The sequence below is a fragment of the Suricata suricatta genome, chromosome 9 (genome assembly GCF_006229205.1).
Source record: "Suricata suricatta isolate VVHF042 chromosome 9, meerkat_22Aug2017_6uvM2_HiC, whole genome shotgun sequence".
Lineage (NCBI taxonomy): Eukaryota > Metazoa > Chordata > Mammalia > Carnivora > Herpestidae > Suricata > Suricata suricatta.
In genome coordinates this window covers 126,933,092-126,959,706 of record NC_043708.1, presented here as the reverse complement: position 1 = coordinate 126,959,706, position 26,615 = coordinate 126,933,092, and the positions used below count along the sequence as shown (strand labels likewise).

Below are 26,615 nucleotides of genomic sequence, written 5' to 3'. Positions count from 1 at the left end.
TTATGTTAAGTTTTTCCTGATGAGAAAAACTCCCAGTCTCCTAACTGGAACACGCATGGGTAATCTTCCAGTCAAGTGCTTGTCAATTTCCCCATCTGTGAAATGGACACAGGGGAATGCCCAAGTCAGAATTCTTGGTTTTCACCTACTTTGAATTTTTTATAATGGGTTTATTGAATATATGGTGTGAAATAAATATATTCTATAAATAAATATGTGAAATCGATTGAACTATATGCTATAGATATGGGCTTATATATACATTTGTTTCTTATATATGTGCGTTTAGTTCATATATGATATCATGATAAAACCCATGGAGTGTCTTGATTTGGGGTGAAATGAAACCTAGAATGGAGAGGAAGACCGTATGTTTGTAGCTGATGTTTATAGCTAAAAGGAGCAGCCTTCTCTTTTCTTACTTCTGAACAATTTCAAAAGCAATACCAGGCATGAAAACAAAACAAAGTCATTTCACAGCAAAGCTTATGAGTTATTTGTGTTTCCCCGAATTCAAGGAGCAGGTGGGTGGGTAGGGAATTTGTTTAAATATAGCAATGTGGAAAATACAACAAACTCCGGCAGAGTATCCTGCAAGGTTCTGCAGCTCACAGTGCAGTTTTATTAGAGATGTGGTGGAATTGGTGGATATAATTTTCAAAAATAGCCAAGGCATAGAAGGTGAGAGATCTGCCTGGAAAGTGACATTTTGGGGGCTCACATATTTGCAAGTCAGGCTGCAAACTGATTAGCCCAAGAGGAGAGTTTGTTTAGGAAGAAATCTGCATTCTTCCCTGCCCTCCACCTGCCAAGAAATGCAGATCCCAGGGATAACACCGCGAAATCAGCAAACCTTTGGAAGGAGGGAGTAAAATCTTTCTGAAAAAGACTTTCAACTAAGACACTTTGCTGTTCCATCAGACACATAATTATACAATGGGCTAATTTTCAAGAATCTGTTTTTTTCCTAAACATCAATCAGTAGAAAACACCTACTATTCAACATTGACATATACTGTAATTCCCTTGGAAAAGTAACTTACCTTAGGGAAATATTTTACTTAACAGAGAAAGACTGTCTATTTACTCTGAGTTCTTTGCAAGGTTGTTGTCTGTGGCTTTTTGTTTTTGTTTTTATTTAAAGGAGTTTCAGAACTTGGAGAAGACCAGCCTCAAATGCAACAACAACAAAACGATGGACTCTAAAAACATTCTTAAGTTAATTCTTTAGCTTCCAAATGGAAAACTGTCCCAGCAAGAATGTCACAATGTAAGCAGAGAAAGATCTGCAGTTTACTGAAAACACTGCTCTCCATAACATCCAGGGCGCACACAGAGACTGGGTTGCCATTATTATGTCTCTCTCAATGTCTGCATTTATTACGTATGCTAGTATGCTGAATGATTTGATGCTATTTTCTCAAAGATTTCTCAGACTGAGACTTCTACCCCACCCATCTCCTCTTGTAGTCCACACGACTAGTTTTGCAGAAAAATGTTCTGTTTCTGTGAAATTGGCTTTACTTCTAATCATGACAGGGTTTAGATTTAGAAGTGAACTTGGCGGCAGGTAGCAACAGCAGCAGCAAAGTTAAAAAAAAAAAAGACAAAAAACAGTTACCCACTTAAGAAAATAACATTCTGTTGATTGACCAACACCCTTTAAATTTTAGCTATTAAAGACTCTTACAGAAACAGGAACTGCCAATAACAAACTTGATTTCCAACCTCCCCAAGGTAATAATAATCCACTAATTTGACTATATCCCCAGCTGGCCCTCCGTAGCAGTTTCTATTTGGTTTTGGAAGCAGAGAAGCCTTATCTTTCTTTAGGAGAAAAAAAAAAAGGAGGAGGGGGGAGTGGGCAGTGAAGTTAAGCAGTGTGGAGAGAAAACACATGGAAATTTAATGTGAAAGTTTCTTGTTGCAATAAAGCTGTTAGGTTTGGCATGAAGACTGTTATCAGATGGTTTCTTTGACATTACTTGAGCCTTTCAGTAAGTAAGACAAGCCTGAAAGATTAGGTTGTCAACTTCAGCCTGTCATGTTGGGGGGGGGGGTGGAGAAAAGTTTCTTTCCTTTTCTTTTCCTTCTTTCTTTTCTTTTCTTGTTTTTGTTTTTTGGCTTTTCGTTTTTGTTGTTGTTGTTGTTTTTTCTTCTTTTCCTTCTTGGGTTGCATCTTCTTCATCAGCTTTGGAGACTGCAGTGGAGGTAGTTAATAGAGGGTCGAGGACAATCCTCAACTCAACCCCACATTGATCACGAAATGTCCTGCTTTTAAAGACAAGTGAGCCAACCAAGCTGGAAGGCTAATCACCCTGAGCAAGTATGAATTTATCTAAAGAGGATTTCATGTGGAACCCCCGGAGCCAGCCGCCAAACGGATGACTGCACATTTTAAGAAAGTTAGTGGGCCTTCTCCCAATCAACTGTCAGGCCACATAAAAGGTCTGGAACACGCTGACTTAAGCAAACGATAGTTAGCCATCTCGGGATACCATAAGGCCAGAGATTTTGCTTTGTTGGAGCTGACAGGAAATATTGATACATATCAAGTAACACTCCTCATGTAGAAAGGAAGATGTGACTCCTTTCAGCTCTATCTCTATTTACAAAACTGTCTTGTGCTTTGGAAAACAAGGTGGGGGCAGGGGGACTGCCAAACTCAGCACTTGGCTTGGGACTTTTCCAGCTTTCCTGGGACCGCGCAATTTAGTGAAAATGGGAACCGAGCTAAATTTGCCTCTGTTTAGAACAACAGAATTGATCGGAATTTGGAATTTGCACCCACTCGGAACGTCCAGCTGACAGGTGGGCCCTGCAAACGACCCCATGTCTCTACCTTCAGTTTATTATTAGCTTAGAAAACCTGCCATGGATCATGTCTTGGTGTGTTCATATTCTAAAGTATCTTGGAAGTTTCTCGCTCCCAAGTCTAAAAACCAAATGCTCTGAACAGGTCCTGCGATTTGAAGCTCTGCTTTTGTGAAAAAGAATGCTCATAATCCTACGGATTCATCACTTTTAGTGCTTTAATCACATGGGGAAGAAAATCATGATGTCTTACCTTGGCAAAATTTCATTGTGAATGCTGAGCTGTTACCATAGAATAAAGGTTGAGTTGGAGGCTTTCATTTAAAAGGAGAACACACACACACACACACACACACACACACACGCGCGCGCGCGCGCACACACACAATTTTATTAGAATACTCTAAATGGTCTCCATTGGTAATGTTGTGCCTGAGGTGATATCCTTGAAGATGCTGGAGGGGGCGGTGTTAATGAAATACCCATTGGCATTAAACAGCATTTCTAGAAACCCGATTGTAGCACAAGAAAGGAAAGTGAAATTTGTAACAGCACAATAAACAAGGGGGAACTGCTGAAAAGAACCTGCTCGTTCTGTGAGGAGGATCGCTTCCAGTTAAACAAAGAAATTTAGGGTCGTCTGCTTTTCATGAAAATCGCATACATATGGCCTTTGAAATTTGTCACTGAAGATGGTTTTGCTCTAAGGTAAAATTCGCCACTTTATAGCTTTTCAGCTGCAAATCTCTGGCTTTTTTTTTTCTTCTCTCTTTTGGCCTGAAGCCCAATATGAATGTATGATCACTAGCACAATAGTTAAACATCTGAGTCTTTTTGAAGTGCCTTCAATGTTTCAATGATGTGATGGTTGACTGCCTAGCAGTCAGTTTAGGGGAAAAAAAAAAAAAAAAACTGTATTCTGCCCCCTAGTGGTAGAGATTAAAGTTTAATGGCTGCTTCATAATAGATAAAGCTTTTTATTTTTATTTTTTCTCTCTCTCTCTCTCTTTCCCATGCTACACGGGAAGTCCTAATGAGTTTCTTCATAATCAGTAAAATGTATGTTTTAAACAAGAAAACTTCTTTCCACACGGAATGAACTCTTTTACAAACCACAGGATCATTTCATAGACGTTTTACGGGCATTGCTGAACAATATACACCATCTCTATAAACAGATACGTTCCCACTACAGCATTCCTTCTGGAAAAAAATTCTGGGACTCTTAATGGATGCTCTTAACCGAGGAGTGTACAGTGTTGCCAAAACTATGGGGAACCTATATACACTCAAAAAAAAAAAGCATTGTATATTATCGGATATGGTTGGATTTTACCTTTCTTTCAGATGGGTATTTTTGCACAACAGGCAATCACAACAATTCTCAGGAATTATAACACCGATTACTCCACAGGTCCTGTTTCCTTTGTGTCCAAGTTCACAAAGAGAGTCACGCAGACCCAAGGTAAAGAGTTTATGATGTCAGGATTTTTGGTATGGGAAACTTTGGTCACACAGAGTTCTTTTTTGTTGTTGTTCTGAGCTGCCAACAAAGTAGAGATGATTTGTTTGCGTTTTTATCCTGTCCTGGCTTTGTTTTGTCTATTTGGTTTTCATCTTAAATGTAGAGTTCCCATCCTTTAATGTAGAGTTCCTATCCTATCCTGGCAAGCATGTGAAATCAAAGCCCCCTGATACAGGTACCATTCGAGGAGGGTGCGTTTAGGTCTTGCACCCGGGGGAGCTCATGTTGGAGGAAGATGAAGACTGAGGAGGGGGAGGAGGAGGAGGAGGAGGGGTCCGTGCAGAGTGGACGGGCCAGCTGGACCGTGTGTAATGTGTCAGTTCGCTTCTGTGCCACTATTGTGCGACTGATGTTGGAATGCAGGGAAGGCGCTAGTTTATTGAAAAAGGAGCCATGTAAATTCCAGCTGTCAACATGTGATCACTCCTTTGGACAAAGAGAGAGGTTTTCTCCTTACCCATATTTGATTTCTAGTCACAGACACACACATTCGCCTGAGCCCTTTAGCCACCAGGCTGTATCTGGCTGGCCCTTGGGTACCCTCTCTCTTTTCAGACGGGTCCTGCAGGTTTAGTACCTGGTTTGTCAAGGTGTCCAAGGTTGGAAATCAAATGACAAAGTCACGATTTATTCAGTAAATAATGGTTAGGGTCATAGTGATACCAAATAATCGGTAGTATTTTGAAAGGAAGATCTTTCTATTGTTTTACTTACTCCAGTGTAACAGGCAAATGCTTTACTCAGAAAAAAAAAAAAAGTCCCCAAACAAAAAGTAACAACTAGATGGCTTATTTATTTGTTTTTTATTGTGATGTCTGTCAACTGGGTTATAACCATATCCATTTAATTCCTTTCTTTAAAAACTGCTCTAGGGAACCGCATGATCCACATGGGGCCAGAAGCACGCACTTCTTATCTGGCCTGCTGGCTATCTAGCTCCCCGCCCTGTCCCTGTGGCTCGAAAGAGGCTGCTGACATTTCTGAGATGTGGAGTGCAGTTCTGGGAAGCTGTCTGCAAACTGGAAGGGGAGGAGGAAAAAGAGGAGGGGGGGAAATAAAAGTATTCTCCGAGTAAGACTAACTCTGAAGCCGCTTGCAAGTCATGGGAGTTTCAGTAGAGGGGGAAGAACGTTCAGCCCTGTTCACACAGGCAAACATTATTCATATCTAGGAGATCTCAGATGACAATTTTTTTTAATACTAGGAAGCCTAGAACACTTTGCGTTGTGACGCAGGATCATGGCCTATATTCCCCCTCATTGCCAAATTCCATCTCGGAACATCATCCAAAATACTTCTGGTGTCACCGATGGGATAGTCCCTGCTGACTCTGACCGAGGACAGCAAATGAACTCTGATAACTTCTTTTTGTAACACGGATTACACATGAACGGATTCAATATGTATGTCACTTAAAGTTATTCAACACAGCTCAATGATTTCCCCAGGGCTACATTATAGAAATATGTGGTAAAATGCACAAATGAAATGGAGAAGTTTCTGGGGTGATGTTTGCCTGGACAAACTATTTGGATCTTAAGAAATCATCATCTTTTTGAACCCTCTTTCATTTGCTAGCAAAGACAATAAACTGCATTTTCAACATGCTTTGGTGGCACATGTCTCTATAGGTTTTAAAAGATCAGTCATAGGGGTGCGTGGGTGTCTCAGTCAGTTAAGCAGCTGACTTTGGCTCAGGTCATGATCTCGAGGTTCCTGAGTTGAGCCCGGCATCAGGCTCTCTGCTGACAGCTCAGAGCCTGGAGCCTGCTTTGGATTCTGTGTCTCCCTCTCTCTGCCCCTCCCCAGTTCGTGCTTACACTATTCTTACACTATTTCTCTCTCTCAAAAATAAATGAGCATTGGGGCACCTGGGTGGCTCATTCGGTTAAGTGTCCGACTTCAGCTCAGGTCATGATCTCAAGGTCCCTGAGTTGGAGCCCCACAGCGGACTCTGTGCTGACAGCTCAGAGCCTGGAGCCTGCTTTGGATTCTGTGTCTGCCCCTCCCCTACTCACACTTTATCTCTCTGTGTCTCAAAACTAAACATTAAAAAAAAAATCATTCGTAAAAGGTCGCCTGGTTTCAAAGTCGTTCACTGGTTTCCAGAACATCACCATTACCATAATCCTCACCCACCATTGAATGGTTTCTACTAATAAAAGAAGTTTTGCTTACCATAGAAAGGCCACCAGAAAAGCTAAAGAGGATGTGTCCTTCACCTTGACCAAGAATAGAGCAGGTAAGTGAGGTCTAACGACATTTTATATAAAGAGAAGATACTTATCAGTGATTTTCACCAACCACATGGGAGCGAAAGAAAACTCAGCAATAGCAGTCTTGTCTTTTATCTTAAATTTTATTTTTTGTTCTTCGTGACTTTTGGCGTTATTTTGTTTTTAGTATATTTCATTCAAGTATGATTTCTCTTGATCACTCAGTGTTTTTGTGCCTCTCTGGGCTCCCTACATTCCCAGCCCTGCTCATAGACAGGGCAAAGATGGTGGCACTCATGTCTTATTTCGGTCACTGCAGCTTTTTAATATTCAATAGAAATCGATTTTAGCCAAAACATCCTTTCATGGAATCATTAAAAGCACATTTATACACGATGCCTTTCCGAATCAGCGCTCTCCCATGCTTCTCAGGGGCTCCTGAAACTCAGATAAAAACCACTGCTGCATGCACTGGTTTTCTCTCTCTCGGAACTAGTTTATCTCAAATTTAGGATGGAGTAAAAAGCTATTTTCCCAGGGACTGCCTGTCTTATATCATTACTCTAAATACCATCCAAGCCCACCGGTCGGATGGCTTCCCAGGTACAGAGACTCTCACCAGACTAGCTCTCTTGCCAGCCTTCCTAGGGAACGCAGAGTTTTCCTTCATTCTTCACCTGATTAACTGCCCCCATCTGCTCCCGTCCAGTTATTAGTGGCGTGTCTCTCCCTGACACTGCCCTGTGGGCTGTGGGTCTCCCATTCCCATGCACAGAGTAACATATGTTCTTCAACGTCGGAGCCTCGTAGTGGACACGGCCACTGCCAAGAATGCTTCATGTGGCCTGTGCCCCAAACTTCTTCCTTGCTAACCCGGTCTAAAGAGATAGTGTGCCGGTGTGGAGAACAACATGTGTTTACAGCGCATGAAGCACAACTCTCTACGGCTGTAAATCCTTGGCATACTTGACCCGGAAGGAAGAAAAAAAAATCACCGTGGAATTTGAGTTTATTCAGCAGATTATATCTTGATGTAGATGACCAGAAAAGGCAAAGCAATGTGAGAGAGGGAGTAGGAGAGGGAGGGAGAGAGACAGAGAGAGAAGGAATGATGGAAGGGGAAAGAAAGAAAGGAGGAGAGAGAGAGAGAATATACATCTCTATTTGTACCATTTAACCACAGAGGAGGAAATGCAGAATCCACCTCTCAAGTCAGGAGACTACTCCAACCAGCCAGGGTGTTATAAATTAGAGCCTGTCAGCATTACAATGTATATTAATAGTCACACCTCTTTTTAATGAGTTTGGCATTGGCAGCTGAGAGGAAATACAAGTCATCATGGCTCTGCTCATGCAAACCCCGACAAAGGAATCCGTAATAAATCTTCCTAGAACAGCACTCACCATAAATATGTATCACATAAGGCATCTGTTTTACATTCTGCATATAAATCAGCATAGCGCTGAATAGCAATGAATCAGCTTCTCAATGCCTGATTTGATAACAAATCGACTTGGATCTTAGGAGAGAGAATTTACAGCCCTCACCCTCAAGACAGATAGTCAATACTTAAGACGAGTGCCAAGTTAACTTTTCTTCAGCAAGCAAGTTTCCAGAATGAGAGTCTTTGGAGCTCAGGGAGGGGGCAGGGGGGACCCAGCTGGGCACCTCCAGGGGGAGTGAAAGGAGCCTCCCTTCGGGGAAGGTTGGGAATTTTCAGTTCCTGGTGTGAAGGGCACTCACCCGTGTGGCATTTCTCTGCGGGTGAGATTTTGTTGTCTCTGCTCTGTCCCTTGGGTCTCCTGTAGGTTGTACATTCTACAGATGTCTATAGAGAAATCAGAAATCGTGGTCACGTAATGTGGGCAAACCCCAGGCCTCCCCAGGCTGGGGAAGGCTTCCTCCTCACTCACTCCTTTACCTGTTCCCACCGGGCTGGGGCGGCTCCCATGGCTGGGGGAGGAAGGAAGCTCTGACCCCTTTCTTTACAGATCGCTGATAATAACTTCCTGTAAAGACCTTTTATTCTGTGCTGCGAAATGGTGAACGGTATTTATGACGTCTTTCCAGTCTCAGAGTGTTGATGGGATCAGGTCACAGGGGGAAACTTGAATGGCTCTTTATTGTCAGAGCCTTGGTTGATATGGACAAGTCCAGCCACACAAAGTTATGAAACACTTAAAGACTGCACGGGCAAAGACACTCTACAAAATGTCTTTGCCAAGATAAAGGGAGTGATTTGGAGCCACTTGGGTTGGGAGAGGAGGGAACAGGTCCCATTGGGAGGAGTGGGTGTAGCCTGGCGAGGACAGACACTCTCCTCCAACGTTGTGAAGGCCCTGGTTTACTTTCCCTGTTTCCTTTCACCTTGGCTGTTCACCATTTCTCTGTCTTTAGAACCGTCAGTCCCATTTGTGGCAGACTGCTAGCCACTTAACCATCTTGTGAGATATGAGTCTTGAATATTGGCCATCTCCTTAGGCTTGTGATATTTTTGTAGGTTCAGCTGTTGCAGATTTTCTAAATAAGTGCATGTTCTGTGGTCCACCTAGCAACCCGGAAGTGGGAAATATATTTTGAGATCTCTTCCAAGACTGCCTTTACTCAGTGCTTTAAGATCTAGTTGGACAAGAAGGAAAGACTCTGCCCTCATTGTGGTTAGATGGATAAACTAGAAGAAAATTCTGAATTTTCACAGAATTTTATCCTAGTTAACCTAATTAATCAGAAATCTTCTAACAATGAGTTTCCTCTTTCATAGCTCCCTCCCAGTCTCCTGCTCACTGGTCTGTTCCCTGAGGCATCTGTTGTGGTTTCTTGAAATTCAGGATTTTATTGTTCAGAATCTAGAACTCTAAGAACAATGACAACAGAGGTCACTGTGAAGTATTATCTATTTCAAGGACTGGCTCACTTAGCTAGTTTTCTCTTCATGGATCGGTTTGGATTCACGTAAATCCCAGGGTGGTGGTCCCCATGTACAGGTGGGTTTTGTTCTCCTAGGGACATTTGATCTGGAGACATTTTTAGTTATTTGTAATTGTCACAATTGGGTGAGCGGGCATTAATGGCATCTCGTGTGTAAAAGCCAGGGGTGCTGTTAAATGCCTTACAGCCCACTGCCAGCCCTCTGCCCCTTCCACATGGACCCAGGCAACAAAGAATTATCCAGCTCAAAATATCAATTGTGCTAAGTTGAGAAACTCTATGCTACAGTATTTATGGCATCTTTCCAGTCTCAGAGTGTTGATGGGATCAGGTCACAGGGAGAAACTTGAATGGCTCTTTATTGTCAGAGCCTTGCCTGATATAGACACGTCCACACAGAGTTATGAAATGCCTAAAGACTGCGCGGGCAGAGCAGACACTCTACATAAAATCTTTGCCAAGATAAAGGGAGTGATTTGGAGCCACTTGGGTTGGGAGAGGAGAGAGCAGGTACCATTCGGGCGACTGGGGGTAGCCTGGGGAGGAGTACATGGATTATGGAGTCAGGAGGACTTGGATCAGAATCCCAGTCTGGTTTCTTCAGTTGTGACTTTGAGTACGTTACTTAACCTGTCTGATCCTTACTTTTGAAGTGGGGGCTGACCTCACAGGTTTGTTGTCAAAAGTAGATGAAAAAGTATATGTAAAATATCTGACCAAGAAGACATTCAAGTTTCCCTTTCTTTTCCTTAACAGTAGAGTACAGTATAGGGCTCCACCGCAAAGTGAGTTCTAGAAAAGAAGAATTCCTTAAGTGTTTCTATTTTCAATGATCTGATCAAATCTCAAGGTTTTGTTGTTGGTTTTTAAATAGTAAGTTCTAGATAAAGTTTATTGAACTGAAGAGAATGGGTCCTATTGGTTTGAGAGACTGCAGAAAAGCTTTTGGTTCCCACTGAGATCTTTGTGGTCAAATTTCCAATGACATTGTAGATTTTGTGTGATAAAAGCAGGAGACAGATAGGTTGGGGAGTCAGAGAGACATAGGTTCAAATTTTATGCCTGCATTTCTTGGCCATGTGACCTTGGGCACAAGATACTCTGATTCAGCCCTGGTTTTACTTATTGGCAAAATGAGGATGATGATTTTTATTTTTCAGATTAAATTTTTTTTTTAAAGTTTATTTATTTGAGAGGGATGGAGGGGCTGAGAGGGAGGAGAGAGAATCCCAAGCCGCCTCTGTGCAGTCAGCTAGGAGCCTGAGGTGAGGCTCAGTCCCAAGAGAGGTGAGATCATGACTTGAGCCAAAATCAGGAGTCAGATGCCCAACTGACTGAGCCACTCAGGCAGGCATCCCTTTCAGATTACATTTTGGATTCCAAATAATACAAGTAAACAGAGCTAACACAGAGCTAGCCAATGCTTCCTTTAACTGCAATACTTTAATAATACTTTGTTCTTCCTGAGCTTGTTTTTGTTGCTTTGGTAGAGAGATGAGAAGTTGTCCAAAGGGAAGAGTGCAAGAGTAGCTTCTAAGGTGGAGGGAACAAGTCTTGTGGGACAGACCAGGGGAGGGAGCTCACTTTAAGTGAACGTCCTGTTCACAGAAATCAACCTTCCACTTTTGAATAAGGTCTTTGAGTACACTGAACTAAAAGGCCTCCTAATATTCAGCGTGTGGTTTTTAAAGAGAGGAAGTGGTCAGGTACTGCATATTACCAGAAGGGCTCTGTGACAGATTGGTATTTTCCAAAGATGGCTGTAACAATTTCCCATCCAAGACCACACATGGGGAAACACTAGAAATTAATTCAAGGTATTTTATATTAATATAATTTTTGATATGCTCATTTGTTTCAAATTACAAATGTAATACAAGCTCATTATAAGAAATTTGAAAAATACAATAAAAGAATGTAAGATTAAAAAAATTGAGTTAGCACTGGTATAAAAACATCTTTGGGATGAATTTCTGTTTTCAAGTGTGTGTAGCTACATAGTTCAGATATAAAATTGTAAGTGACCGTGATAGAAGGCTGTCTTTACATGCAAAACAAAATACAAATTAAGATAATTATTGCAAAAATTTAGGCTCAGAACCTGCTTACCTAGACAATCCCTATAATTAAGGGAAGGTGTTTGGGATAATTGCCTCAATTTACCACTTCAGTTGTGTGAGGGAATGAGGTATCAGGAATTGGCTGGCATAAGTTTTCTTTTCTGATTGGATAAAATGCTTAATCAGCCTATTTTTCTCAAAGTGCTTTTTTTTTGTTGTTGTTCAGTGAAAAGCCTTTTAGAAAATATGTTAAACATACTTCGATTCAATTGTCAAAAGAATCTTCCTGTTTTCAATGCCCAAATTACCAATCAATTCTATCAATTTAGGTTAAAAAAATAGGAGAGGAAAGAAAAGAAAACCAAAAAGCAATCAACCATTTAACAAATTCAGAACATATATTTCTAAGTATAAAATATTCCCTGGTGTGTTTGTAACAAGTAAAATTAAATGTACCCTCCATATTGTACTGAGTTATCCGTATGGAATAAAACAAATGGCGGTCAGCCTGTCTCAGACGGAGCCTCCCTTTGCCTCCATAGTATGTGTGTATCATAGGCTAGTAGGCAAAGAGGTGGTCAGAGGAGGGAGTAAAGGGAGGCTACAGTCCAATCATTTGGACCAGATTGCAAATATTTTTCTTCAAGACTTGTCTGAAATATATGCTTTCTAAAAGTTATGTGGAAAGTAAATTTTAAGAGTGCTTCTCGTCTTATCCTCCATGTCTTATATTCAAGACTGTTGAGTAAGTTCTCAGGTGGAGCTCATTGTCAAGAATCATGAGGAAAATTGACATACTATGAAGTAATTACTTTCCATATAATAATTATTTACTGACGTATGCCAGCCAAGGATGGATTTATTGGCCTGCTGAGGAATGCCGAAGGAAGCTGCCCGTTTGTGCCTTCCTGCCTGCGTACCATCCACGCCCTTCAATCTACACTTCCGCCTACCCTTCCGTCGGGAGGTTTCTCAGTTTTTGGTTTGTTTCCTACATCCAAGATGGCCGGCTTGGGAATGGGCTGCCACTGTGATACATTACCCAAAAGGGAAGAGACGACAAGTGCCGGGAAGTCTTGCAAGAGGAAGTCTCTGGTTAATTTTAGAATTGGTTAATTTCTCAGTCCTCACCCAGGATACCTGTCCTCCATTCAAAGAGGCTTGTGTGTGAAATCATGAGTTCTCGACGCATAAGTGTTTGCCATGATCTACTTTATGTTTGGTAGAACACAACACGAAAGCGTACTGAATGGGGAAATTTGCAAGCCTCGTTCAAAGACACACACTGCCTTGAAATGCAGCAGTTTGTACTTGGCAAAAAGGCAACAAAGCTGAATAATCCAGACAACTACTTTTCTAAAGCTTGGGGCGTTTGATGCAAGTGTCAGAAATAAGTGTGGCCAGTTTGAAGCATGATTGGGGCGACAGTAGATTTATCCGGTTCTTTTCACAGGAGGTCTTAAGTGACCTGGGGAGGTGTATGTGGCATGTGAATCAGTCACTGTCCAACTGGGACGCAAGTTTTCCACAGATCCTCGCTCTCTCTCATCCATGTTTCCTGTTACAGTGGTAACTGGAGGTGATCACAAAACAGGAGGCTATTTATTTCCTGGTTTTAGCTGACTAATGAGAATCTAAGAGATACTTGTAACTTTTGTGCACTTCTTCAGTCCGTGAAATTTTTCTCTCCACTTGGGACGTTCCTTTTCTTCTAAAATCTCTCAAAACGATATCCTCAACTAAACTTATTTTAGTTAACTAAAATAAAGAAAACAAATCAGGACTTTTATTCAGGATACAGAAGAACTGTTTCATTATTTACTTTCAAGAAAAGTAGCAAATATTAAATGATACGACTTCTTTATGAAACAAAGATAAACTCTTCCAATTCTTGCCAAGAGTCATTTGTGAACTAGGGTAGAGCCGGAAGGGAGAGAAGAAAAAATATCACCAAAAATAGGTGTGATGTATGAAAATCAGCAGATGACTATAATATCATCTTGGGAGTAGAAAAGCAATAATAATAATAATGGCAAATCAGAAACGGATAGTACTAAATTTCCCTCCCTTTTCACCACCTTACAGGATTTCCCGTCTAGCTGCAGAAACAAAACATGGAAATGAATCAGGCGATAAAGGATTTTCTCCCATTAAAGATGTTAGTGATTTTGTCCCATGGAGGGGAAGTTAAACATTAAGGTGGATGTTCACAATCTGTGGATGCCACAGTACCCCCCCCTCCAGCACCTCCCCAGACTGCCCCAATTCCCCGCAGTGTGGTGCAAACTTTTTTAAGTGTGATAACGAATGTCAAGTTAAAAGCAAAGCATATTATCTAGGTATGATCATAAATCACACCATAGACTGACCTAAGTATTTAATTTTTTCTAAAATTGATGGTCAATCCCTTTTGACTGCTGCCATAACTGAAGTAGTTTTATTTTCTTACTACATCTCAGAAAAGTGACATCTAGTCTCTTGTAACTTCTTTGAGGGGACAGGTGTCAGGATGAAAACAATAATTGTGAAATGCTTGTGGAACTACAAGAAGAGAGGCTATTTTATTCAGGAGAAATGCAGAGGTCCTTCAAAAATTGTGGTATTTTCCATTTTGGAAAGATGTAAATTGCATTTAAACAGCTTCCTTGTTCCAAAAGTTAAAACTGAATGTGTCACTTAGCTTGATAGGGGTAATCTCTTCACAAGGTATATGTGTGTCGACATATCAAATTGTATACCTTACATATATACAATTTTGTCAGTTTTGCCTCAATATAAAGGACAATTGAATGAAACAGGCAAAAGGAGAAAGAAAGAAGGAAAGAAAATGAAAGAAAGAAAGAAAGAAAGAGAAAAAGAAAGAATGAAAGGAGAAAGAAAGAAAGAAAGAAAGAGAAAGAAAGAATGAAAGGAGAAAGAAAGAAAGAAAGAAAGAAAGAAAGAAAGAAAGAAAGAAGGAGAAAGAAAGAAAGAAAGAAAAAGAAAAAGGGAGGGAGGGAGGGAAGAAAGGAAGTTAGGAAGGAAGGAAGAAAAGGGAAGGGAAAGAAAAAAGAAAAGAAAAGGGAAAAAAAAGGAGGATGATGGAGGGGAGGGGAGGGACTGGAAGGAGAGGGGAGAGGAGGGGAAGGGAGGGGAGGGGGGAGGGAAGGCAAGAGGAGTCAGGGAGAGGCGGTGAGCTGAGGAGAGGAGAGGAGGAAGGGACAAGTAAAATGTCCTTCACATTTCCAAGGTTCCTATGACCTAGAAAAGAACTTGTCCTAAGAATCAGGTTTAAGACATTTATTCGATGTTTTGGAAGGACTTGGGCTTTCAACTTTCCCAGAAAGATAAACTGAGCCCTGCACATGGTGCTCTCAGGCTGGGATCCAGATAGAGGATTCTCTAGGATGAGCCCGTTAAAGAAGGAGGTGAAGAAAGACGGATGTAATGCTAATTTCGGGTAGCCTTCAAGGCGAGGGCCTGTCCAAATTTGCACGGCCAAGTGCCCTCATCCCAGGACCACGTGGTCAGCTCTGCACTGCTCACCACAGACAGGAACCACTCCTGTGACCTGCTTGCTGCGTGTTCTCTCCGGAGCATTAGCCTACAGGCACTGAGGTATGATACAAATGAGAAAAACAAGAAGGAAAAGCATGCTCTGACAACTCACCCTAAGCCATCTAGGTGTCCTGCTCAGGTTTCCAAAGTGGGGCAACGGAGACAGGCCACCCAAACTGCTGACATCCTTCACTGACCCCTTCAAAGCCCGTTGTGAGCCTAATGACTTTGTTTTTAGGGTTTGGAACTGAACTTTACAGGGACTGGTTCCAATCCTGGGTGGCGCTGAGAAAACTCCAGTCTCCCCAGAACTTGGCAGAGACCACCAGACGCGTTTCATGTGAGGGCCTTTTCCCATAATCTGACCAACATGGTTTATGAATGTTCTGGGGAGCAAAAAGCAGGTCCCAAAGGCCGAGAAGGGGCCGTGCCCCGCTCCCAGCGAGGAGACCACACAGCCGTCCTCTCTCCCCTCTGAGTATAGTGAGAAAACCACACCGCCCCTCTCGCTCGGAAGCAAAGGGTGAACGTGGAAAAAGCCAGCGACACAAATCGCATCCTACAGCTGAGAAAGCCTCTCTCTTGGAAAAGCTAGAAAATAAATAAATAAAGGGGGGAAATCCAAATGGGATTGCTCTTCAAACACACAAATGATCTTATGTTAACAGTTGGGATTAAACAGCTGTCTTGTGGTTATGTGATCATAACAGATGCTGTGTGCAAACGTTTCCTACTAGCTTTGTTTTGGTTATTGCTGTTTGTGCAGTTCAATGGGCTGAATTCAGCTTAAGGGATACAGGTTTTTATTATCCTTCTGTGCGGTACCAGCAGCTTCATCATCTCTTTAAGAGGAAAGGAGGCTAGCGTGAGGGATGGATGGAAGGGAAATGGAGGGTGGGCTGTCCGATGTCACATCGGAAATGATGTCATATTGATGAGATTCCAACACGCTGGTTTATGACCACTTTACCATTAATGTGGTCCCCGGTTCTATTGTGTGGTTGGTTTTCTTTTGTTTTTTCTCGCTTTTCCCCGCTCGTGGAGGCTGTCCTTGAGTCTAGCGCAGTTGATGCAGCTGGAATAGGATTTGTAGAACACAGAGAAAGGTTTTTTGATGACTAACAGATTACAATGTTGTAATGATCCCTACTTTGTCTCTTTTCTTCCCATGCCCTCCAGAGACAAACTATACAGGCTGATTTCGATTTTTCCTAGAAATTTCATTTCGTCCTAGGAGTGGGGATTGCCCTAGTGATGTCAGCCAAGTGACATGGTGAACCGTGACTATTTTTTTGGAAGTTCAAATCTGGAAGCCATTTTGGCCCGAATTACATTACTCGTTTAAACCAAAATATCCTCTTGGCGCAAATTCTTCAGAGAACCGCTGTGATTCATAACATACTTTGCCAACCAGCAGATTTCACTTTTATTACTTATATTTTCCAATTTTTTTTGATATGATGTAAATGGTAGAAATCATGTTTCTGGGCTCAGAAAGAGTCAGAGAGAATAATGTGGGCCATACTTAGCAAGTGGGACGTGGGCCTTGCCTGCTCATCTCCAAGACCTCCAAGGACCTTAGTCCTCAACCATAAAAGACCTTTCATCATGCACACAGCCATGCCTTCGCTGACCAGGAGCTCATCTGTGCTTTTTGAAGCCCTGTGTGGGGAAAAGAGGGAGCGGCTTCCATTGTTTAACACCTTGTCTTATGAATCATACCTTTGACTAGGACATTCTACCATGGCTAAGTCTCTCCCCTCCGACACCTTTACTGAAGAGGAGGTTTTAATAATATATACACATATGTAAGGAGCCAAACTTAAATCGCCTCTTATTCTCCCTCAAAAAAAGGAGGGTTAAAGATTACTCTTTGGGGTTCAGCAGCTCATAGGGTGAAATTAGACCTCCTCTGACAAGTGGCCAAGGCATTTGAGCACTATCTTTATCACGTTTTAAATACATTTAAAAGTGACCTCATATGCATTCAAGGCTTGATCCTACGAACAGCTCCTAGAGAGATTTTCCTGCTCTTACAAGAAAAGCAAGTCAAGAGTCATTTTATAAGGGGGGTACTTCAGTGAGGTTGCCCAAGGGTATACAGGCGGTAAGTGTGGAGCCCATAGTGGTTCCCACATCAGGGATCTAGGGCCACGTGATAGGGAAACTGATTGGAGCATGTGCCCCAGGGACCTCTGTTGCTCTTGTCATTGTCTGTTTCGGGGGACTTAGTGGGAGGGTGCTGCACTCCATCAGGCTGTCTCTGTTGCCTCTAAATAGTGCAGACAAACATCAGCACTCTTATTCTGGCTCTGGCAATATGAGCCTAGGACTGAATATCAGCGTCCTCTGTGGGATCAAGCCTGTGCCAACCTCGAGACAAAGGTCCTTCCAAAGATACCCAAATGAACACTAAGAGCATGAAAAGATGCTCAACATCTCTCAACATGAGGACAATGCAAATGAAAACTACAGTAGTTTATTATTGCCACCCATTACGATGGCTACTAAAGAAAAAACAAAAACATTGACAGGGATTTGGAGAAATCAAGACCCTAGAACACTGCTGGTAGAAATGTAAAATGGCGGAGCCACTTGGCAATATGTTATGACAGTTCTTCAAACATTAAAGGTGGAATTACCATATTCCACCCATGTTCATGGTGCCATTGATCACAATAGCTATACAGCGAGAGACCCCAGTGCCCAGCGGTGGATGAATGGATAACCAACATGTGGTTTGTATACTCAATGAAAATTATTCAGCCTTAACAGGGAGGGCATTGTGTCATATGTTACAACATAGATGTACTTTGCAGTCCGTTATGCTTCGTGAAGTAAGCCAGTAACAAGAAGACAAACACGGTATGATTCCACTGACGCGAAGTATTTAAAGTAAGAAAAGTGATAGGGAAAGAAATAGAATGGTGGTTTCCAGGGGCTGGGGAGGAGAAAATGGGGAATTTCTTGTTTAATGGGCCCAGAGTTTCAATCTGGGATGAGGAACAAGTCGTGGAAATCGATGGTGGTAATGGCTGCAGGACACTATGAATACACTTTATACGACCGAGCTGAATTAGACACTTGCGGGTTTTATTTTATATGGAGTTTACCACAGTAAAAAGAAATCAGGGGCTCCTGGGTGGCTCAGTCAGTTGAGTGTCTGACTCGTGATTTTGGCTCAGGTCAGGATCCCAGGGTCATAGGATCGAGCCTCATGCCAGGCTTTGTGCTGAGCAGAAAGACTGTTTAAGATTCTTTCTTTCTCTCCCTCTGCCCCTCTTTGGCTCATGCTCTCTCTCTCTCTCTCTCTCTCTCTCTCTTTCCAAAATAAAACAATTAAAGAAAAAAGAAATCAGAGCCAAAAAAAAATAAAAAAAGCAAACTGACAAAAAACACAAAAGGTCCACTACGGTCACCTGGAACCTGAAGGTTTTAGTCCCCACTAAGTGCTCCCTTTGGCATCTTATTTTTGCCCTTTGTCCACATACGTTCCGGACATAATGCATACTCAGCTTTTTAACATTACCGTGTATCCAGTTACTCGAACGCATGCAGATTAAATACCTATGAGGGACGTGTGCAAGTCAAGCATCAGAGAGGTGTGATTTATGCCCTTTCCCTGATGATTAGAAGTATCTCTAGGATCTTCTCTCTTTCCAGGCTTGACAAAAATTAAAATGCAAATCTTTCCAAGAGAGAATGTTTTGAGCATTTTCATCTCTGAATGAACTTCAGATCTTTTTATCTTCTGCTTCTTTTTCTAAAATAAAGCTTCTTTTTATTATAAAGGTAAGAGAGTAAAAGCGTTAATAGCTAATACATACCAACAGTTCTTACACTCTGTCAAGATGGACGCAAACAGGGGCGCCTGGGTGGCTCAGTCAGTTGAGCGTCAGGCTTCATCTCAGGTCATGATCTCACGGTTTGTGGCTTCAAGCCCCACGTTGGGCTCTGTGCTGACAGCTAGCTCAGAGCCTGGAGCCTGCTTCAGATTCTGTGTCTCCTTCTCTCTCTGACCCTCCCCTGCTCCCACTGTCTCTCAAAAATAAATTTAAAAAAAACAGTAGTAAAAAAAGATGGAGACAAACAGCCCCACAGAAGAATGGGCAGGGGCTGTGAGAAGGCAGGGGAAGACGCAGGCCAGACGGCCCCTGAAAATCAAAGCAAAAGACGGTCAAAGTCGTTTGATGGCAGGATAACGAAAATAGCAAAATAGTGAAGTATCATTTTATATTCGTCCAGCTGACAAAATGTAAAGACAAGTTCGTATCTCCCAGGGATGGCAGGAATGTGTGCAAAAAGGTATAATTCATACATGATTTATAAAAATGTCATGACTTTTTGTATTTTAGAAAAGCAATCTGATACCATAGCTTAAGGTAAAAGTACATGTGTCTTTCATCCAGCAAGCCCACTGTCAGAAATCCACCTCTTGAAAGAAAAGATGTCATCCTTTGGTTAGCATGCGAGGTATCTTAACATATGTTAGCTATGGCACTGTTCGTAGCCAGAACGACAGAAAGACAGACAGGAAAGTAAGCAGGAAGGAAAGAAGGAAGGAAGAGAGAAGAAGGAAGGAAGAAAAAGAAAAGAAAGAAGAAAGAAAGAAAGAGAAAAAAAGAAGGAAGAAGGAAAGAAGAAAGAAAAAGGAAAGGAAGGAAAAGGGAAGGAAGGAAGGAAGAAAGAAAAGAAAGGAGAGAAAGAAACAAAAGAGAGCAAGGAAGAAAGACAAAGGGAAGAAGGAAAGAAGGAAGGAAGGAGGGAGGGAAGGCAGGCAAGAGAAGGAAACAAGACAAAGAAACAAGAAAGACAAGCTCAGTACCTCCATTGCTGGGCTATCATGGAATCACTGAAAAGAAAAAGAAAATAAGTGCCATATCAGATGACTCAGAAGAAATTCCATGGAAAATTGCTGAGTAGGAAATCCTTGTGTAGGAAGCAAAGTTCATTTTGGGAAAACAAGGAATCACATGCAGGCACGTGCACGCACACACGCACATACCCTCTACACTCACGGATAGGGGATCATAGGATTATATTTGTGTAAGAATGTATGTGCTTCAAGACATATGGAAAGATTATTTCTGGGTAATTCATATTATTTCCCTGTGGAGAAGTAGGCTGACGTGAGTAGAGGGGGAAGAGGACGGAGTGAATTCACAAGCAGAAAAGAGAAAGAAAAACAAACAGTAATGGCACCAAAAATGAGCTCTATTTTCTGCATTCGTGTCTCCTATCTGTGGGTGTACATACACACAAAAAAATCTATATTAAAAAACACAGCCAAAATATAGTTAGGTTTTGATAACTAAAAACCCGGAGGAAAATGAGACTTCATGAGCGATATTACCTGCTACTCTTAGGATTAGTATGATCCTTTGCCCAGTCAAAGAGAAAAATCAGCAGCTCAGGTCTTCAATAGGAGTTCTGATGATGCCAAAAAAATATTCATTTGACAATAGCCTTGGAAATGAAATGATTATCATTTTGCCGTTCTGTGGGTCTCCGGATCTAGGAAGCAAAGATAGGAGGGGATAGTCCATGATGCAGCATCATGTCCTCAAATTGTAAGAGAGGGTGGGGTCCTCTGTAACAAGGGCTGAAACAGGTCATCGGTTATTGTTTGAAGTCACAATCAAACAAGAGTAGCCGAGTTATACCCCCCAACACCCGTTCCCGGGGTTCAAAAAGGAGTCTTCCAGAGGCTCAGCTGAAGACAGCGACACAGGACCGTACTTGCCTCTGGTGGCAGGATACACCTCTCAGCACATAATCATCCTCTGAACTGGTTTCCTAATTTGTGTTTCCAAAATCAGAATACCATTTGCAAAAGTGAAGACGTAAAGCCATGAAATTCTCATTCCTGATTTTATTGTTTGGATTCATCTCTCCGTTGGCCAGTACCTAAGTGTGAATTCGTTTTCAAAAATCCTGATATATGGATGATGGATTTTCATATTATTTGAAAAGGTACTATATGCAGCCTTTCCTTGGTAGAGGAATACTGGTTGGTAACAATATAGTTGAGTCACAGTCTAATCCCCATCGGACTCAGTAGATGTTTTTCTATTACCTCCCGCATTTTCTGCAGGTCAGTCTGAGGTCAGCCTGTTTGCTAGTTCACCATTATTATTTTTTAAGTTTTCTTTTTTTTTATTCCTGTGTGCTTATATGATATGGACGTTCATAATCAAACTATCCTGCCAGCCTGTTCAATTTTCACTGAAGTTGCTTATACTGCTATGAAACTGATGTGCATATTTTAGTTTTTACAATAACTCAATAAAGCGTTCTTTAGTTTTGCCTTGAATATTGTTTCTGTTCCAGTTCTGTTTTCTTCCTCCAAAACTCTTATAAATTTCCATTTTACTCTCATTATTTACTATATTCTTACTTTATTTTCCTTTGAGTGCTTCTGTGTCTCCATGTCTGAAGTTTGTTCCTGCTAGGAGGAGCAAAATCTTTGGGTGTTTTCTTTTTTCAGTATGATTTCTATCCATTGCTACTATTCATTCTTGCTCTAGTGGACAATTACCTTTTTTAAATGTTTATGTAGTTGTTTTGAGAGAGAGAGAGCACGAGCGGGGTCAGAGAGAGAGAGAGAGAGAAAGAGAGAATCCAAAGCAGGCTCCAAGATGTCAGCACAGAACTCAGTGTGGGCTTGACCTCAGGAACTGTGAGAGCATGACCTGAGCTGAAATCGAAAGTCAGAAATGTAACGGACTGGGCCACCCAGGTTCCCAGAGCAATTACATTCTTATTTTACTTTGTGGCACTGGCATGAAACATCTCAGTTATGATATTATGCAGAGCTCAAGGGCATAAAGTCTGAAATTTATGAGTTAGCTTGATTTCTCTCACACATTCCATCCCACAGATGCCCAGACACATGGTATTATTCCCAAGGACAGTCCTTGAGGTATTGGCTTCCTGCCGCTGCCTGCCATTGTCACAGACGCGATGGCTTCAGAAAACACAGTGATTAACTTACAGTTTCAGGGGTCAGAAGTCTAATGCTGATTGGCTGGGCTGCGTTGCTTCTAGAAGCTCAAGTCGGAAAATCTCTTTCCTTGCTTTCTCTAGCTTCCGGAAACCTCCCCCATACCTGGACTCCGAACCCACCACACTCCGATCTCATCCCTTTTTGAAGTCTGACCCTCAGGTCTCCCTTTTGTAAAAGCCCTTCTGATGACATTGGACAGCCAGGGTAATCTCATCTCAAGAAGCATAGTCACATTTGCAAGGTGCTGTTTTGCCAGGTACAAACGCCATTATTCACAAGTTTGTCGATTTAAGGCATGGAAATCTCTGGAAGTCCACTACTCAGTCTGCTACAGGTAAGTTATCCACGTCACGGGCAAGTTTACAGGTGCCCACTTGTTTTTGTACTTCCTCCTGTTGGAAAACCAGGAGGATGGTTGCCAGAAAGGGTGGCTATATTCTTCATCATATCTCTTCATAATAAACAGGGGTGCCTGGGTGGCTCAGTCGGTTGAGTGACCAGCTTTGGCTCAGGTCATGATGTCACGGTTCATGAGTTCGAGCCCCGTGTCAGGCTCTGTGCTGACAGCTCAGAGCCTGGAGCCTGCTTCGGATTCTGTGTCTCCCTCTCTCTCTGACCCTCCCCGGCTCATGCTGTCTCTCTCTCTCTCAAAAATAAACAAAACATTAAAAAAAATTAAAATTAAGAAAAAACAGGTAAACAGTAAGCGAACTGCCTTCCTGAGTTTTGTGAATTGCTCTAGTCAATAAATCAAACCCAAGGAGGGGTTCATGGGACCTTGGATTTAGAGCCGGTCAGTGAGAAGCACAGGTGATAACCTGGACTTTCAAATGGTACCGGAAGTGAGTGTGAGGGGGCCGTCTCTTAGGACGGAGCCCTTAACCTGTGGGATCTGATGCCCCCTGCAGGTCTGATTGAGTTCTGTTGTAGGACATACAGCAGGTGTCACAGAGAATCACTTGGGGTGGGGGAAAACCCTACATAGTTGGTATCAGAGATGTTTTAATGTGGCCCCAAGGTGAGGCTAAAGGAGCAGCACACTAGAGAAGGCAAAAGTTTCCCTAGACCCGTCTTCTTGCATGTTACCAATCAAATAAAAAACTGTTCCTCAGATCTTTTTATTTTTTCTGGTTCTGGCAATAGACCACATGCTATTTATTTATTGCTTTGGTAGAAAAATATTCTGTGTCCTTCGAGTTACTGTTGGTGCTGTTTCCTCTCTGTACCCATGTGTAACCCAAGTGCCGTCCGTCCAGACCTAGTGTTAAGTGGAGCCCTTTGAATACCACTCGGAGTCCACTTGGGCTCTGACTGAAAATCTCTTCTAAGACCTTCACCTGGGGTCTGTTCCATGCCAACTGCCCTACCCCAATTTCCCAGGACCGTAAAGCTCTGGTTTGGGAGCATAATTCGTTCCAGAAGCATGCCCGTAACCCAAAGCACTTGTATCTCTTGTATTTCAAGAACCATCGGCTCCGCTGGGATCCGGCGATGTTCCTCATCACGTACAACTCGTATTGCAAGTCACGGCTCATTTATCAAGTTCATATTTCTTCGAAATCCTTGCTCATCTTCCAGAACACTCGCAGAACAATCCAAGGTTCTACTGTATTTAATACTAGTGATGCTGCAAGGCAAAAATTAGATCTGGTCCTAATCTTACTGCCTGTATGTGTTCATGAAACACATAGAAAACTCCAGAACTGCTCTAAAGCACTCCTTTTGTAGGTATCACACTTCCCACAATGCAACTCCCTATGGCCACCCTCCACCTTATGCTTGGCCACTCTCCATTCCTCGTATTCAACCCTTGTGTATCCTTCTCTTCTTCTGGAAGATAGAGAATGCCTATCTATGTTAGACAGTTACGTGTGAATCAGCAAGAACGAGAAGGGAGAAACTGAATTCTTCGAGCCTTAAAAAATCTGTAGCTGCATATCCTATTGCTAGAGAGACTACATGGTGGGTCTCCTGGGAGGCGGTGGGTGCCGGGGTGGGGGCGAGGTTGGGAGGCAGAAGGAAAGTACAAAGAAAGAATCTTTCAACGTACGTTCTGATGGCATTTCATGGGTGATGGATTGCTTTGCCTTTTCTGGCCAACCTTCCAATTAGTGAGAATTGTTCTCAATTTTGTGAAAAGTAGTCTGTCAGGGATGGTGTTCCTTTTTTAACCTTTTTCCCATGACTTCACAAGGGCGAGGGCTACTACACATACAAGATTTTATACGAAAGTTCCTACATGTTCTCGCTCTTGGAGGAGGAGACCGGAAAGGCCTGGAGAGGAAGGAGAGTGGGGAAAAAATGTGGAGGAGAAAGCCGTGCCAGCTGGGGCTTGCAGGCGGGCCACATGTTTTGAGGGATGGGTTGTGGGTGCTCAGTCTTACTCTGTGAGCCAGCGTGACGACGTAGTTCCAAAAAAAAAACTGCTTTGGGGTCTGGGGACTCCATATTTATTTGTAAAGTCTGGTAACATCATTCGTCTAGTTAGAGACGTTTGGGGTGCGCACGCAGCTTTCTGGCCATCAGCCTCTCCTTGTTTCCAGGTCAGAAAGCTTTTCTCCACAGTGAAAATCACCTGGTCCCAACAACTCTATTCTCTCCTTCGACTGGATTCCTTCCTCCCTAGACCTCTTTTTCAAGGCACTCTTTTTTGGTTCCTCCTGTGACAAATGCTGAGTAGCCACTCTGATTTCCCAAAAATTTCTGGCAGGCTCATCCCTGGACACTCAATGTCCTCCTGGTTACCCCCAAAAGCTGCAGCCCACAAGGATCATCCTGCTGTCCCCTCTAACTCTAGAAGCTTCTTTGTTGTTTTTCATTCTTGTCCCTGCCTTATTTAAACAGGCACCTTCCCAGCCAGCACCTTGCTATGAGACCCACTCATCAAATTACCTTTTTGTTGTTGTTGTTGTTTATTTATTTATTTTTGAAAGAGAGAGAATCCCAAGCAGCCCAAGCAGGATATGAGCTATCAGCACAGAGCCTGATGCAGGGCTTGATCTCCGAAACCATGAGATCATGACCTGAGCTGAAATCAAAAGTCAGATGCCCAACAGCCACCCAGGCGCCCCTCCAATTATCCTTTCAAAACCCAGTTCATTTGCATTGTTCCAGGTTGCTTTCTTTTATTTTTTCCAACATAGAATGATGTTGGAAGCAGGGGTTATTTCTTTATTGGCCGCATTCTTCTGAGCGTTTGGCTTCAATTATGGGGAAAAACCGAATCTGCTCTGGACACGTGGGAGGAAAATTGCTCAATCCTCCCTCTCTGAGCCTCTTAGCTATTGAGACCCTAGATCCTTCACAGCGTTTGCTAGATTGGCCTCATGTGCCTCATTTTGGCTTCTCAGAGGCCCCAGGTATTTTGCCTGCTTTCCTCGGCCTCTTTTTTCTTGGATCTTTTCTTCCCCGAGGAGCAGGATACAATCACCACAGCTCTCTCCGCAGACTTGTAGCTTCCAATAGTAAGTTCACAGATTCTCTAATTTTATTTAATGGTTTCATAAAGAAGCAATGGGGATTGCAGTTCTTCACAGGAGCTGACACCCAGGCCATGTTTGCAGTATGTTTAGAATATCCTTGTTTCAATTAAACAGATACATAGCTCCTTTGCAACAGTAGCTAGTTTCCACCTCGGTGTGAGGTGGTACAGAACTACTTTGCTGGCTGGGAACTCTTTGTTTCTGGGAGTCAAGTATCCCTAATGCTGGTGGGAGGAACAGAGTTTGCTTATTCCTGCCTGCTAGATGATGAAATAAGCTACTTGGACTCCAGCCCAAAACAAGATCCTAGGTCTGGCAGGAGTCACACGCACTCCTACTGAAAAACTGTTCCTTAATTTCTACTCAGATGCTGTTTCCCAGTCATGTGCTCAGATGCCACTATATGGAAGACACTTCCCTATAGTCTCCAAAGATTCTCTTCCGGAGCTCCAGATAAATGTACAATGACATGACTTTTTTCTCTCTCTCTTTTTTTTGCAAGGCTCCAAGACTTTGCGGAGTCAGAGATGGGCATATTGCAAACTACCCTGAGGGAATGTGGGCTCCATCCAACACAGACTCGTATTTCTTGACTTGGTACGAGGAGGAGAAGGGGAGGCAGATTTGGAGGATTATGTCACCCAGAATGGATGGTATCCAAAAGTTAGAGTATCACTCTTCTCCCATCTTCTACAATCATCTGTTTTGGTCTGTGATCTTTAAGAGATTTTTGGAAATCAACATGGAGTAAATTATCATTCATTCATTTAACAAATACATTCAGAGCATCTACTCATAGTAGATGTTTGGTAGGTGGGAGACACATGTTTATAACAAAGCAGGCAGTTACTGATGTCACTCTTGCAGTCTTAGGAGGAGACATAGTTAACAAGTTTTTAAACACTTCATTAAAAATAAGAAGGACTGGGGCGCCCGGGTGGTGCAGTTAAGTGTCTGACTCTTGGTTTCAGCTCATGTCACGATCTCATGATCTCATGATTCACGAGTTCAAACACCACCTCGGGCTCTTTGCTACCTGTGCCAAG

General features: G+C 42.4%; 1 long non-coding RNA gene across 1 annotated transcript; it reads left to right on the top strand.

The window, feature by feature from the left end:
• Positions 1 to 9,465: 9,465 nt before the first annotated feature.
• Positions 9,466 to 26,143, top strand: LOC115301882. Its single transcript, XR_003913339.1, has 3 exons — positions 9,466 to 9,540; positions 22,168 to 22,421; positions 26,072 to 26,143. It is a non-coding gene; the product is annotated as an uncharacterized LOC115301882 (long non-coding RNA).
• Positions 26,144 to 26,615: the final 472 nt, after the last annotated feature.